Source organism: Haplochromis burtoni, unplaced genomic scaffold (assembly GCF_018398535.1).
Source record: "Haplochromis burtoni strain Fernald_Lab_line unplaced genomic scaffold, NCSU_Asbu1 Contig_152, whole genome shotgun sequence".
NCBI lineage: Eukaryota > Metazoa > Chordata > Actinopteri > Cichliformes > Cichlidae > Haplochromis > Haplochromis burtoni.
The window spans coordinates 869199-882171 of record NW_024582513.1 but is presented as its reverse complement, the minus strand read 5'-3'; the positions used below and the strand labels follow the sequence as shown (position 1 = coordinate 882171).

General features: G+C 42.3%; 1 protein-coding gene across 2 annotated transcripts in view; it reads left to right on the top strand.

The window, feature by feature from the left end:
• Window positions 1-1468: 1468 nt before the first annotated feature.
• Window positions 1469-12973, top strand: part of gabra3 (gamma-aminobutyric acid type A receptor subunit alpha3) — a 104167-nt gene continuing 92662 nt past the window's right edge. The window contains exon 1 of one of the 2 annotated variants that reach the window (XM_005931930.3): window positions 1469-2091. The gene's annotated coding sequence lies outside the window, so the exon portion shown is untranslated. The remainder of the gene's footprint in view (window positions 2092-12973) is intronic. The other variant, XM_005931931.3, reaches the window with a different exon arrangement.

Sequence of the window (12973 nt, the reverse complement as noted above, 5' to 3'; positions counted from 1 at the left end):
ACATTCAGGGTGACCCCAGAAGCTGTTGTTATCAAGCAATGAGAGTTACTAAATTGCGACTAAACTATGGACAGTGACTCCTCTTTAAATGACACAAAACATGTCAAATCTATTTTTAAATACACTGTGGTCCTATTTCTGCATACCCCCCCCCCCAAAAGAAAAAAAGGCTGATTCATCTTTGTCCGACTAATTAAGAAAAGCAGCCCAGACGCACACACACACCTCAGTGTCGGTCTTTCCAGAGTTTATAATTATTAGCTGGAGGACATGATTATGCCGGCTCAAGGAATTTTTGGGGGGAGGGAAATAAGGCGAACTATAAAGCACTTGGTAACTGCAGAAAGCATGGAAATGGCACATTGTGCTCAATTCATTTTATCGCCGTGGGAAAGAAGTGAAGCAGATGTGAAATGTTCTCGGCTGGTCCCCTTTTATGCGAGGCGTCGACTCTTACGCGCACATAAAACAAACAAACAAGCTTCCGCGGCTTGTGGCGTCCGTGATGTAGACACCCGAGTGGGGAACGTTATAGCTCTGGGATGCGTGGCTGAGAAGCAGCCTGGATCCTGTACCAGCGCTCTCTCTCCTCAGCTCACATGCTCCTTTGAAGAACTGGCCAGCACCTCTCTCTCCTTCTCCTTCCCCTCGCCCACAGCAGCTCCCAGCAAATCAAGTTTATTACAGCCTCTAATTACAATTACAGTCTCGAAGGGCTTCACAATGAAACAATAAATGAAAATGATAAATGAAAAAGGCACACCACCCCAACCTTAGACCCCCAGTGAGAGCGGGGAGAAAAGCCTTTCAACGAAACCTAATTAGGGACAAGATGCGAGATGCCTTAGGCTGGACCACACAGCGAGGAATTCCCCTCTTTCCAGGAAAGCAGTGGTGGATGTAGTGAAAGTTTGTGTAGTGTATTTCGTTTAAAAAATAATAATAATAACAATTTGTTGACTTGGTGTTGCACTGTTTCCATTTTGCACAGTTGATGTAAGCAACAGATAGTAGATGAAGACTGACAGGAGGCACAATTTGTGGTCTTTTTTATTGACAGAAATACAGAAGTGTGCGGATTTGTACTGTGAACTGTGAAAAAAAAGGTTCTTATATCGCCTGCAGACTTAAAATGCAGGCTTCACTGGCAGGTCACTTGCAGCAGTTTTGTCTGTTCTTGACAGATTTGTGTATGGCACGGCACACCCGGGAGTTGCAGAGTACAAGAGCAGTCTTGTACTATTTGCTGCTGACTGAGCAGAGGTTAGAGGTGGCATTACGCGCCATGCAAAAAGGGCACTTTGTTCAAACAGAGGTTGAGACGTCTTGTGTTCCTACTGCCTTGCCCAGATTTTTCCCATCTCCACTCCTTGATCAGACCACAACATCCCCCCTCCAAGGTCACAGAGTGGGGATGATCTGCTCCCATTTCCTACCACTGCAATGACTCAGATGAGATTGCTGTATCACTGTCAGCAGCAGCTCTTAGGCTTGGCATCTCTTGTCTGTCGCGGTTGGACCTTGGGCACCTGCGTCAGTGCTCAATCCGCCGGAGTAAGTGGGCCCACTCACTGCTGCCTCTCGCCTGGGAGGTTGCTGTGCAATAACTGCACAAGAGGGGCGGTGGGGGGCGGTGTGTGTTTTGGGGGGCTGGGGGGGAGAGCCCCCTTCCAGCTGTCGGGAAGATCAGTGACGAGCTGATCAGTTAACAGTGAGCCCTCCCGCAAACATCCACGCGGGATTTGATCAGCGCGACAGATCACCCCTCCTAAACCAGCCCCCGGGTTCAAGGTTTGCCCCTCCCGCCCAGCGCCAATCTGAGATGGGCAGAAGGAGGGGGCGGGAAGGTTAGTTTGAAGAGGGCAGAGCTCTGCGAGAGGACGCCGCTTCCCCCCGTTATTTCACCGCTGGATTAAAAAAAAGAAAGAAAGAGAAAAATTATCCAAATCCAGTGGCCGGTAACAGCTGAGGGAGAAATCAGTCGGACCAAACGGCAGAACCTCATCAACTCCAAGGAAAGCCAGGAGTGAGAGAGAGAGAAGACACACACACACACACACAACAGCAGGAACATCATCCTCATTGCTGCTGGTGAGACTGTTGTTATTTTTCTTATTATTAGTCATTACCTCTGCTGTGTCTTCTGTGATGCGATTTTTTTCCTTCTTCTTCTTCTTGTTAAGATCTCGCACACGTCGCCGGCAGGATAATTGCCGGAGACGGTTGCAAATGGGCTCAGCGGCAATGTTTCATTCACATGCAACAACTGCTGTTTGTGTAGCTACCGCAGTATAATTGATGGTTTAACAGGTCTCCCCTCGCATGCTGAAGTGGAAAGGATGCACGGTGAGGGGGATGCGGGGCTTGCATGCGACTAGCTCTGGCTCTGCTCAACCAAGACGATTTCGCCCGCGAATTAAAGTAGTAAGCAACAAATGTGAGGGGGTTGTTTTTGTGGACATACACCTGTCACAGGGGTGGTTGAATTTTATTTATTTGTTTGTTTATTTAAAAGCTTAGGTCGACTTCTAAGGACAGTCAAAATAGCAGCACAATGCGACACTACTGCTTGAGCGGCTGTTACTTTCCCTTAATGGGCAATTAGCGGTGAAGACGCGCGAGACGTTTCTGGTAATGATTAAAAAAAAGAAGGAAAAAAAAAGCCGCACCTGCACAGGAACTCCGGGCTCGTGCTTTGACCCCGCGTGCTGGGAATCGTGTTCGGAACGAGCTACCGCAACCTGTGACAAGACTGTTGAGCACAGGCTAACTTAACCTTGGATTAAAAACCGTCTTCCATTAAAGCGAAGGGTCTCAACTCCACCGCCAGTGAAATAAACACCACTGCGGTTTGTCTTTTATTAATATCAGTATTTTTTTTTTTCTTTAATTCACCGGGACTGACAAGTTTACCAAAAAAAAAAGCAGATTAAGAGATGACGACAGTGGAAAAACAGTTCCATGTGCATGCGCGTTTTTTATTTCTTATTTAAACGATTTTCTTGCTCTTAATCATTTAAATTCGGCGTAGTTGTGTGCTTTTGCCGTAGCGCAACACGAGAGGGAACACGACTATCTCTTTCGTCATCCTCTCTGTCAGTTAGCCACGCGTGGTGTAGCTTATGGAGTGTCAGTGGGCGCACATGCTGAGCGATGTCCAGCTGGAATGATGCAAATGTAATAATGACATGAGCTTCCCAAGTGCACAAGTAAATCCAGCAATCCCAGCCCCTCTTTAAAATCATGTGAAATTGGGTCAACACACACAAACAAGACACAATTAGAGAATTTGCATCTCCTGTTTGTTTGCTGCCTGAGACAAGGGTGACAACAAATGGTATCCATGCTGTCAGAGTGCTGAATGGAGTCCCTGACAGGGTAGTCCTTTGGTTCTGATCTTTTCCTTTTTTGTAATAGACAGTGTGGCACCTTTTCAGACATCTGCTCCTGCATGTCTTTTTTTTTTAGTGTCACGGTGAAAAGGTTAACAAGCAGGCTCCATATGCAGACACACGTCAGGAAGAGCTGTGGTACACCTGCATGAATCCTTGCATTCATCTTTTCCACGCTTGAATCCAGCCTGTGTCAGAGGCCAGGAGCTGGTTTTAATTGCCAGACCTGGGAGGCGTCGCTCAAGCACAGCACTGAATGGTGCTCATCCTTTCCCTCCCTCACCCTGATGTTGCCACGTTTTTTCAGGCGTTTGCTCCTCTGCAACATCATGCATGAATGTTTTTTTTCTTCCTACCACACCTCATGTTTTGATCTGATGCACAGTCATCCGGCTCTCAGTCTTGCACGCTACAGGGCTCGTAATGCGATGACGCCCGTGAGTGTGACCACAAGTAAATGACTTTTCTCAGCCAGTTTCTTCATCTGTTGAGACATACGGAGAGAGAGTCTCCGCACACACACAGAACCCTTTTCGCAGTGCATGGGTGTGTGGTGAAAAAGGAAGTAAACTCAGATTTATTGTCCAGCAGGGAATGTGTCAGCCAGAGCAGATTTTGTTTGAAGGAGAAGGTGCTGTCTCATCCGAGAGCTACAGATGGATGTGCCGTGCTTGTGTGAGACTTGTGTGAACCCGTCGCATCTGAAGTGATTAGAGAATCTGTTTTGTAATTGCTATTGTTGGGATTCAGCGTGCAGATGCAGGCAAATAAAAGACAGAGGCAGACTGTTGCAGGGATTTGCATTATTGTTACTCGAGGCACCGTAAGACGTGATGCAGTAAAAATGCAAAGTATCTTGAGTGATTAGAAAATAAATGGGGGTAATGGCTCCCAGGGAAAAGTAGTATAAGTGTTTATATTTATATATATGTATATACATATATATACATATATATACATATATAATTGTGAGTTTGTATTTTGTGAGCAGAAAGAAAATAATTCCTGCATAAATAATGGCGTTACCCTCCACTTCACTGAATTTCCGTACAAGTTAGTCTTGTTTTTGAGATGGCAGTGTGTTCTGAGGTTCCACCACACAGGTCAAGTGGGCACAGGAGTCAGGCATGATGCAACGCTCAGAGAATGATAATGATAACAGCTGACAAGAGGTAATCATCAGAGCCATCCACATACACCGAAACCTCGACCAGGACAGTGTCAGTCACGACCAATAAGCTCTGAGGGGAAATTTTACAGCTTGGCTCCACAGAGTGACAGTGATGATGAGAGGTGGAGCAAAGCAGGACCATGGGAAGGCAGAGCAGGGTTAGCACACAGATTCTGGATGCTCTCCTCATCCAGGAAAAGCCTAATGTTGTTGTTTTCGATGAAGTCAAGAAATGCAGTATGTTGAAGCTGCTGACTTCTTTTGTCTTAACTTTCTTTTTCTTTGTCTGCATACTTGGAGCTTCCAAGAATTGCACTTGCCTTAGTCTTTTTCCCTTAATGTGAGATCCAATCATTTCCCCATTTCTGTGCACGAGAGACGATTAATCACAGAAGCTCCGTTCACACAGGAATAACGTTACCACCAGACGCCCGCTGATTTATGCTAATTCCCATGATTGTCACTGATTTTCACCCTGCGAGCAGTTGCTCCTTTAAATGTAGTTTATGTTAAAGCCTCCGCCAGTGCGGTGACTTTTATTACTGTATTTTTGGCTGAGACAGAACAGTCCTGACGAGGATGATCATGTGTGGAACGCAAATCCCAGTCATTTATTTAGGAAGTAGAGAACCGCCTGCCAAGGCTGCATAAAGCATTTTCAACAAGTGCATTATGAGCAGAGCAAATTATCATCTGCTGTTTGATAAAAGACTGCAGGAGCCCGAACTGTAGTTGCGCAACGCGCCAACAACAATTCCAACTTTTCTTGTTAGATCATCAGAGGTCAGACATGATGTTTTATTTTTTGGATGATTTCTTTTTCTTTCAATTCAGCCGTTTTTCATAAAGGCTAAGATAACCTTTAGACGAACATTCAGCATGTTGCAGGATTCGGTACACTTCTATCTTTAATGAATTCATTATTTTTTTCAGTGTTTCCAGCTGAATGGATTTGTACTGGTGGGGTGGGGTGGTGGATATAGATGTACGCACAACAAATCAATATAATCAGCTGCCTCTCCAGTGAGTCTCTTATCTTGTGGATGGACTCCACCTCCACCATGTTGGACTGCAGCTGGTGATGATATTCGCCACAGTTCACCCATCTGCTGCAGGTTGGCCTTAAAGTGGCTCTCCAACTATGAGTGGAGGATCGCTATCACCAGCTGCAGTCAAAGATGCTGAAGTTGGAGTATGTTTCTCTGAGGAAATATTCGAATGATATCAGGACAGCTGCAACAGCAACCCGGCCAACAAGACAGAGAAAATACTAAAAACACAAAACATTCAAATGAGTGATCTTTAATTTATCTGAGCAGTGCACCCAAATGAAGTCTGTGTCAGGCACACAGTTACAGTTAAATGAAACGTTCTTCAGCTTTGGAGTCTCTATATAATCTGTATGCTGTAATCCCTGGAATAAAATTGTCATTTAAGGACTTGAATGCATAAGAAGCTGAAGGTTGTATAACATATAGCGTCACCTTGCTCTGACTTATTTTCACCCACTCTTCAAAACCCCACGCGTCTTTCACACTGTCAATGACCTTTAAGATTGACAGTCAAATCTTTCAAATGTCAGAATCTTCTAAGAGCCTAAAGCTTCATATTGGGACCGCCTGTTCCTGAGAGGCAGACTGTCTTTGCAGGTCCTGAGATACTCATAAAATGTCAGCGATTGTTATAGACATTCAGGATCTGAAATGGTGTTTAAAGAAGGATACTTTCTTTCTTTATAACTTTAAAAATGCGTGTGTCCGCTAAGAAATTACCTAAGTCATGCATTTATTTCATCATCTATCAGTGGAAGGGATTTAAAGTATTAAATCGGGGCTTTTGATCGAGGCTGGCAGTCGACTAAAAGGTATTTTTGGCTTTTTAAAGCAAAGACATTGAGTAGCCTGATTTTTGGTTATGATCCAGATAAGCTGAGAAACATTGCTTAAAGGTTATTGGCAAAGACGGCAAGTGTACTTTTCATGAATCAAGGTGCTTGGTAAAAAATGCAGTGAAGTGTAATGTGTGCAGAGGGAGTGGAGGCACACGGGCAAAGATTTACATGACTACATAAATTTCTTGCACACTAGTTCTTGTCTCCTGTCGTGCATGTATGGAATTTAAACCACACACTTAGAGACACAGAAATAATTCAGCCCCAGTCATCTCTGCCACAGGTCTGCCTTGATTGCAATTATAAGTGTGATGCTTCAGGTACCGCTTTTGTCACACACGCTTCCATGAAGCTACACCATCAATGCAGCTGTTGCCCTGGTAACATAGTGTTTTCGGCTGAAGATAGTGGGGATTATTGGGAACCAAAGGTCCTGAGGGGTGAGAGAGAGATGCTTTAATTGTCTCTTCTTTCTTTCTTTCTTTCTTTCTTTCTTTCTTTCTTTCTTTCTTTCTTTCTTTCTTTCTTTCTTTTAAGTATTATATTTAAGTATTTGACTATTTTTTTACTGTATCAAGTGGGACTGTGTGTGGAACATCAAGATACAAGAGATCAATGTGAGGGGCATGCACGTTTGTTCATTATTATGTAACATCCTGGTGTTTGCTGCTGTAATTCTACTGGCAGTCCTTTTATGCATATTTTTGACTGAGCTGTTAAATAAAAAATAAAAAATAAAAGCAGAATAATCAAACACACAAGAGCAAGGGCAAAATCTGACTGTGCCCTTTCATCTAGATGGTGCCTGTTGAGTTTGGGCTTTGAACCAATTTAAATGGCTTCATATTATCTACCAAAAATGTGTACGTGCAAATGACCCACAGACGTTTTATCTAACCCTTCGCTGACTCGAGGCTTGGCACTGCCCTTAAGATAACACTTACTGTAGGTCTCAGCTGGAATATTGAATAGCATGGAAAACAGTAGTATTTTATCCTCTCACTTAATTCTTTTGCCTGTGTTTAGTGTGGTAGTAAAATACCTTCGAGTTGCAGAACAAGCAGTTTTAAGATGACATCTTGGGCTTTAAGATACAGCGTGCTTCATTCAGGTGTCACTAAAATTTGATTTATCAAGAATATATAGCCCGACTGATATAAGATTTTTAAAAGTTATACCGATATTTGGTCCTTTAAAAAATCAGATATATCAACTAATACTTAAATAATGCAGTAATGTGTAAGTAATCCAATGACTAGTGTAACAAATGACTTTTTCTGCTGAGTAATTAAGTAATTTATTGCATTAAATGTGGAGTAATATGTAAAACATTATTTAGGTAGCGACTAATCAAAACTCATAACAAAGTTGAAGAGTAAATCTTTACTTATCATCCATTTTCAAAAGTTTTCATGACGTTTTCACACAGCCATCTCACTGTCCAATATACATTATTCTTTTCTGTAGCCTGTCTCTGCCTGTCTCTGTAGCTTGTTTTGGTGTGTGTTGCCCTATTGAGGAGACTATAATGGAACTGGGTGCCATGTTTTTGTGGTGTTCGTAAGTTTTTAAAAAAGAAGCAACAACTGCAGTAATATCTGTTTTTTAGAAATTATGATCAAGGTTCTCAAAAAGTCCACAAACCTTTCCATGGGTGGTTTCATGTGAGAACTATTTTATTTAAATGGAGCTACATCTGGCAGTCAAGCAGAGCTTACACTTAGCTAACATTAAAGCTCAGTCAAAGAAGACACACTCATCATTTACATCCTGTCAGAGTAGTCGAAGCATGAGCATCTTGTCATTGGTTGATGATTGCTTTCTTCTCCAGAGCAATATTGTTTGCAAAAGTGTTGTAGTTCAGTAGTTTATACATGAAAGTACTCACTGCAACTTTGTGGTCTTTTGAGAAACTAGGTCAAGATTTCTGGAAAGAGACGTTGTTGCTGAGTTTTTAAAAATGTAACTTTTTGGTGCTTTGAGCTCCCCAAGCAACTGCCATCACATCCCATTATATCTGTACAACAGATAGACCCAAAACTGGGCAAATTGCAGCGAAACAATCTCGATGGATAAATGGCGCTAAAGGCGAGGGGAAAATATGTAAATCATTTTGGCACCGTGAACTGTCCCTTTAAGACATAGTCTATGCAAAGTACTGTAGAGATTTCTATGTGATTCAAAGCATATTTGCATGCAGACAGTTTGTCTTTTTGCTCTCTGAAACCATAGTGTTTATTGTTTTTTATCACAAACTGCCAGATGATTGTGTCTGGTTTTATTTAATGTGTGTAGCTTTTGGCCGCCTTCATGTCATCTAAGCCCACACTGTATTACACCAGGTACCGCACAGTAAAAATGTATTCTTCACAGATTATTTTACATCACTGTTGCATTGCCGTGCACAAACATAGAGTAGGTGTCATTATAGCTGCTGAAACATATCTTTAAGATGCAAAAGGGGATTTTACAGTTTATATTACAACATAAAGTGTTCCTGTCAACAACTGTGACTATGAGATTTCTCGCCATTCGCCACAGGAAATTTGTTAGTCTAGGTTATAATGCCTGACAAACATAAATGCCTTAAAAAAAGGGAGTCATTTAGGGATAAGAAATGCGACATCCCGAGAGCCGTCAAAGCAGCAGGGATGCAAGAAGAATAAATATCAAAGATGATTTTTTTTTTTTTTTAAGAAAAAAGCTGTAATTGTGACATGATCTTGCTGGAAAGTGGCTCATAAGTTTTCGGAGCTCTGACAACAACAGCATGGTCACCTTTAGTCTTTAACCTTGACAGAAAAACTGTCAGGTTGCTGCTGTCTGAGGATTTCAGGCTGCACACCGAGCCATAAGGCAGCTTAAGTTCAGAGACAAGCCAGGGCTAGGTCATTCAAAGACTACTAAACATTAGGAGCTCTAAAAAAAATCAATGCTAAAACAGGCGTCCAGTGAGATGGTAAAACAGAGGGGATGCTCCTGTCCTTTCACTTTAGTGAAAAGCTTTCAAGCAGCTTAGACAAAGCAGGCGCTGCAATATTAAAGCAGTCATTGTGAGCACTTAAAATGCTATCTAGATATTTGAAAGATCATTTTGCTGTGTTTTTTATTGCAGCTATAAATATTCAAAACTTACTGAGAGGCAACAAAAAAGCAAGCATGGATTTTCTAAAATGTTATGGCTTAACAAGCACTTTTATCAAGAGACAGTGCCACTTTATTAGATTTTGTATTTGCCCATGAAAGTGCATTGTAGACACAATATACATCAAAAACAAAATCTTTTATATCTCAGGTTTTCGCTGTTTGGTTGCAGCCTGCCACAAGCTTTTATTGATGTGATAGTGCATCTTGCATAAAAAATATATACTACACTAAAAACACTTTTATGAAACCTTTATACAAGAGCCAAAGGAGAGACCTGTGAAGGGTTATTCACTGTGAAACTAGGGCTATACAAACAGCAATCCCAGCTGTCAGCAGTGTCAGTTTGTCCTCTAAGAGTGATGGGAGGGTAGTGATATTTATATAAAACAAAGCCTTTAACACACGATGTGCACAAATGTGAGTAGCAAACCCAACTGTGGAAAAGATGATGAAAAGATGATGTTTTTCTGTAATCAGCAAGAATACCACTGTAATGTCCCTGAGCTGTGGAGTCAGACCTTGGCTTTGCCTCGACACATATCAATGAAAACCGCAGACAGGCAAGGTGACAACTTTGCTGGATTGAGACGCCCACCTTGAATAGGCCTGACTTCTTGCCAAGAATGTGAACACAGTTCCCTGGGAGGACAGAATGACTTGCTGTGGTGATTCTGTCCTCCTGTAAAACCTGTCGTGAGTGACCCCCAGATAACGTGGTCATTTCTGCTACGTGTTTAAAATAGGAAGAGCTGGCAGTCCTGCAAAGATGCAGTACATTTTCTGTCAGTGGAATTATATAGCTCAATGATTCTGTTGTCTTAACTGGGTGGCACAGTGGTGGAGAGGACACTGTTGCCTCATCCCTAGAGGGTTCCTGGTTCAAACCCCACCAGGCGGACTTTTCTCCTGTTCTCCTTGTGCCTGCAAAGGTTTCTTCCAGGTACAGCTTCCTCTCAAGATATTGTCTAAGCAAATTGGGGCTGTTGATGCATATTCACAGTTAAACTTGTGGGATAGAGTTGGCAGAGGGGTTTGTTAATCAGTTTCAGCTACTTTGGTGTTAATGAAATTAAAAACATGTCCACTAGAGGGGCAACAATGAAATAATCACAAAACAGAAATAGTTTTAAAGGTGGAGGCCATTGACATTTTTTCCCTCCACATCTTTTTTGACTGTTCAGACTGTTCTAGTTTTGCACTTGGCTAGGGTCAGTGTAACTACCGGTGGCATAAGGTGATGCCTGGACCGTACAGAGGCTCTACAGGTAGTCTGGCACAATACATGCCATCGCCAGAAGGTTTGGTGTGGCTCCCAGCGAAGTCTCAAGAACATGGAAGCGATTCCAGGAGACAGACAGTTACTCTAGGAGAGCTGGACAGAAGGTCCTTAACCCATCAGCAGGACTGCAATCTGCTCCTTTGTACAAAAAGGAACAGGATGAGCACTGTCAGAGCCCTACGCAACAATGTCCAGCAGACCATTGATGTAAATGTGTCTGACAAAAAAAAAAAAATCACAAACATGGTGACTTGAGGGCACAACATCCTCCATTGGTTTCTGTGCTCTCTGCCCAGCATCCTGACGCTCAATTAGCATTCGCCAGAAAATAGAAGAACTGACAGGCCCACCATTGGTGCCCTGTTCTTTTCACAGATAAATGCAGGTTCACCGTGAGCACATGTGACAGACAAAAAAGGGTCCAGAGAGGACGTGGTAACATGACCGGTTTGATGGTGGGACAGTGGTAGTGTGGGAAGGTATATCCATGAAGGGACACAGACCTCTATAGGCTGGGCCACAGCCCTGTGACTGCCATTACATTTTGGGATGTAATCTTGGATCCACTGTCAGTCCCTACACATCCTACCTGGTGCTCTGGGTCCCGGGGTCCTCCTGGTACATGACAGTGCCTGTCCTCTTATGGTGAGTGCAAACAGTTCCTGGAATGGATACCATTGACTAGCCACCAGGCTCACCTGTCCTCAATCCAATAGAACACCTCTGACACATTATATTTTATTGCCATGAAGTTCTATGAATCACATACTCCAGTGAGCCAAAAGCATCCATATCTAATGTGCTGTTGACCTTTCACATGCTTCCATGTGAAAGGTCAACACGCTGCCTAAGTCTGGACTGAAAAGAGCTCTAAAGGTGCACTATGTTATCTGGCATCAAGACTGAAGCTACAGAACCTTTTGAGGTCTGTCTTTCCTCGTCATTGTGAATACCAATGCCTATGAACAAGCCCATAACCTCCATAACATACTGCTCCTTTTTGCCAGGTCCTTCCCACACAGTAACCACAGATATACTGGCTATTTTGAGTCATCTAGTCAATCATTAATGTATCGCCTCACCGGTTCTCTCTACCCACAGCTTGCTGTATATTGTAGATTTTAATGCAGAATGTTTATGTTTTTTAAACCTGCATTTTCAAATTTCAGACCTTTTGAGCTATCCTCTTCATATTTATTAACTGACTATAGTTTCGTAATTATTATTGAAACAAAGGCTTCGTCTCTTATTCTATACATTTGTGTATTGCACAAGTATTTGGATGACATGACATGCTTATTCAGATGTTAGTCAGGTTTATTACATTTTCAGTAGAAAAAAAATGAGGATGAAGTGAAATTGGAAGCTTGCGTATCATAAAAAAGAATGCCGTCTTTTTCTCTTAATATTGCCCGTTCCTGCCCTCATGAGCTCACTCCTATTTTTTTTTTTTATGTAGTTGACTTGAATTTTACCTGCAACACACACACACACACACACACACAATAAACTGCCCAGTGGTCTGTGTTTAGTGTTGTGTGACGAGTTACGGTCAGAGTTTTCAAGAAGTAAGTCTAAAAGTTTTCAATTATGGATGAGGAAAGCAGGAAAAAAGAGCAGGGGAGCTTTAGTGAATACAAACTCACTGGAAGCCATTGTTGGGAGTTTTGCTGGCCTTGAAGTCTATTCAGAGAGAGGGCACAAAAATAAATTGTATGTACTCAAGATGCACGTCAATTCAAATGCAGCTACTGAGCTATAATTTAAAAAATGCCAAGTAATCAATGCTTACAATTATTGTTTGCCACTTGACTAATTGATTGAATGTTTCTGTGCTTAGCTGGATTTTTCTATTGATGGGTAAATACCACTTTGCAGCAAATGTTTTTTAAGTACTTTTCATGATAAAAGGCTGCTTTTGTGAATTAGATTGCTCAGTGTTGAAAGCAAAAGACTAAAGCGGTGTGACCTTACACGGACTGACTGCAGTAAGCTGCAGTAACCAAATAATGCAGGCAGGAAGGAAGGAGCGGAAAATCACGCTCAATCACGATATCGTTTTTGTTGCGATGGGTTTTTTGAGTGTTATTAAG